The 3,284-nt window shown below is 39.7% G+C and overlaps 1 long non-coding RNA gene across 1 annotated transcript; it reads left to right on the top strand.

Moving 5' to 3' along the window:
• The first annotated feature begins 396 nt into the window (after positions 1–396).
• Positions 397–2,667, top strand: LOC142250333 (uncharacterized). The gene is made up of 3 exons (XR_012725173.1): positions 397–623; positions 1,808–1,831; positions 2,594–2,667. It is a non-coding gene; the product is annotated as an uncharacterized LOC142250333 (long non-coding RNA).
• The last annotated feature ends 617 nt before the right edge of the window (positions 2,668–3,284 follow it).

Raw genomic sequence — 3,284 nt, forward strand, 5'->3', positions numbered from 1 at the left:
TGTGGTTAAACAATATTACTACAATATATGTGCAGAACACATTTTGTGCATTATTTTGTGCATACTTTATGCAATTATTTTTTGCATTTTTCCAATAAGCTCATGTCAAAGTTGGCCCAAGGTTGCCCAGCTCAGATTTCCACCATGCCCTAGGACTTTGTGCACACCTGAATTTCCACAGTAAAGAATATATCACATAAAGTTAAAGAAATACCCAAACAGGTATCGTAAATCTACTTTACTGTGTTGGCTTTGTAAATTTCAGAAATAAACAATATAGAGAATCACACGTCAGTCCTAAACCATTAAAACTAGTCACACTTCAAAATGATTATCTCTAATCCTTCAAATCCCGACACTCATCTCCTTCAGAATCCTCATCTCATGGTCATGCAGGTTTGGGAGGCTCCTTTTCCACTTAACGTAGTGACTGTCCTGTCATCAGGCCGTATATAAGACCCAGACTTCCATTAGAAGGGACATCAAAGCGAAGTCAATCCTTCAAGGAATAACAGCTCCAGCTAAACCAAGCTTTCCTACCAAGATGGCAGCCGAACAAATCCTGTGCAAAGCCGGTCTCTGGGTGCTAGCCGCCTGTATGATCCTTAATCTGCAAGGAGCAGGTAAGGAAAGATCCTATGGATGTTACTGATTGTCTTCTTCATTGATGGAACATTTTGTGCAACCTGCCACTTGTATCTATCAGTTTTCTGTTTTCCTCAAGGCTCTCATTATTCAATATATTGTGTTCCATCTTGGAACATTTTGCTTCTCTGCTCGTAACGTCCTTCCTTTCTTGCCCTTATTTCCATTGACACTTGAGCTTCTTTGAACTGGATCTCAGGGTTATTTATTTCCCTGCACATAACTATTGAATGTGCCATAATATAAAGCCATGTTTTTTTACTTGAGTCCCAAAGAAGCAATGGATGATCTTTTATGGTTGGGTACTGATTTGTAGGTTCTGGTTGGCTTCAAGGAAAACCCTTCCTATATTTCCTTTTGTGGGCATAATATACAAAATGGCCATAGATTTGGCCATACACATTCAATAGCTGTCAAACTATTTCCCAAACTGAGTGTGGAGAGAGATGTAAACCATTGTGAGACGCCTCCAGTGGTAACTTATCTTCACAAAGAACAAAAGCATTGGTGATGTTGAAATCCAACAGCTCAATTCTCCATTCCTCTAGTGTCAGTCATTGGGAGGTATGTTTGTAGAGACACTGCCACTCCAAACTATCTCCCAAACTGAGTGTGGAGAGAGGTGTAAACCATTGAACGACACCTCTGGTGGGGACTTATCTTCACAAAGAACAAAAGCATTGGGCATGTTGAAATTCAAGTACCCAATCCTCCATTTGGGGTATGTTAGTTGGGACACTGCCATTTAATTGTTGAGTGGTCCAAAGTAAGAGAGTTTGGTAGACAATAGTCTGTTGTGTATGGCTTACTTTGAATATAATGGGACATAATGGAAGACTACAAAGGCACCCAAAACGAGTAGACATCAATTAAAGTCAACAAGTAGTCTTACTTGCCCTATGAACCCTTTGAGGCTACATGGAAGAAATATTGTCTAGAGGTGTTCAGTGATCTTTGAAGATCATGCTCTAGATGAGAAGGGCTTGTCGATAACTCAACAAATGTTGTAATGGAATTACTTGTTTTAAGGCCCAACAAGTCTTTTTTTCAAGTTGGTTCGTTTAGACCTTGAATTATATTTTTAATGATCTTTTATGGTTTACATAACTTCAATGACACCAAAAACTGATTGTCTGACGTGTATATCTTCTTGTTCCCACAGATGCTCAGACCAACTCTACTACTGGTGAGTATGAAGGAAGCTAGAGGGCTTTTTGCTCTGTGCATGTAGACAGTGTCAACAATATAATAGTTTTCTAGATCTATTCCCATGAGGAGTCCAAGACAAAAGCAGAGCTATGAATGTTTTTTAGTGTCACCTCTGTCCACGGTTTTGGTGGAACACAAGACACATGACTAATTCTACATTCAGAATTTCACAGATTAGTCAGTGTTGACTGGTGTCAATCACTAAAATTTGGTAGTTAAGTGCTAAATTGAAGGACGTTTAATATACATCATGACAGAATATTATCCCGTAGTCACAGACATATAGAGGCCACTAACTTGCCAAGTATCTAAAAGTTCTTGATGACTAAAAAAATAAAGTGAGCAATGGTCTTACCTGCTGAACCCAACATGCCCACCTGCAAGGAACACTCCATGCAAAATGGATGCCATGTACAGTGCCCAGTGCAGAACCTCAGGGGCGGAGCATCTCAAAAGGATTTCAGGAATATCCAATCATTAGTTCTATACTTATTATCACCCCTGAGGGCCAGGATTAGGCATTGCGCATTGCATCAGTGTTCCTATAAAATGTTAACAATAAAAATACCAAAATTTTGGATAATATTATATAAAATATAGTCATCCAGTTGTGCATTTGCGGTACTGATCTAGATGCAGTAATGTCTACCATCTAAGAAATACTATGAGTGAAGATAATGGATGAATGAACCGGTGTTGCTCCGTTCCCTCTGGCTGACGCATGCTCCTCTCTCTACAGGTGTGCCTGGCTGGGGTGTGGCCCTCCTGGTGCTGACATCTCTGATGCTGGCTTCCATGTTGGCCAGCTTATGCTGTGTGGTGAGTCTTTTCTTGTTCACTTATAGCGGCTCCTTAGTTCTCTTCCAAGAGATGAGGTTGTGACAGCAAAATTATAGCTATTTAGAACAAATCAAAGAATCAAAAGGGATTGTTCAGATCACAGGCTGAGGAGGCGAAGCTACCATGTCCTACAAATTACCCAGTCTGAGTTTGTCATCAGACAAGAAAAGCTAAAATTGATCTAGATGTCTAGAACAAGTGCCTCATCCAAAGAACTGCAACAAGCTCTCTGGAGGACCCAGCAGTTACATATACCACTTATTCTTTTTATTGGGTACTGTGTAATGCTTTATTTTGTCTGCGGGGGTGCGGCAGGGAATTGAGTTACTGCAAGTTTGTCATACTTATTGCAGCTGGTCAATGGGGTTCTCAAAATTAGGCATCTTTATGAGTAGAGGAACCATCTACATTACTAGAAAAGACAAAAAATTGAAAAGTCGTCAATCGTTGATGGACTTTTTAGTTAAACATATATATTATCAAATTTGATGATACGTTATCACAATATAAATATTTCTGTTGCAGCCTTTAATGTGCAAGAAAAGTGGAGGAGACAGCCATTGTGGATTCTCCCTCGGAAAGTAACAACA

The sequence above is a fragment of the Anomaloglossus baeobatrachus genome, chromosome 9, assembly GCF_048569485.1.
Source record: "Anomaloglossus baeobatrachus isolate aAnoBae1 chromosome 9, aAnoBae1.hap1, whole genome shotgun sequence".
In the NCBI taxonomy this organism is placed as follows: domain Eukaryota; kingdom Metazoa; phylum Chordata; class Amphibia; order Anura; family Aromobatidae; genus Anomaloglossus; species Anomaloglossus baeobatrachus.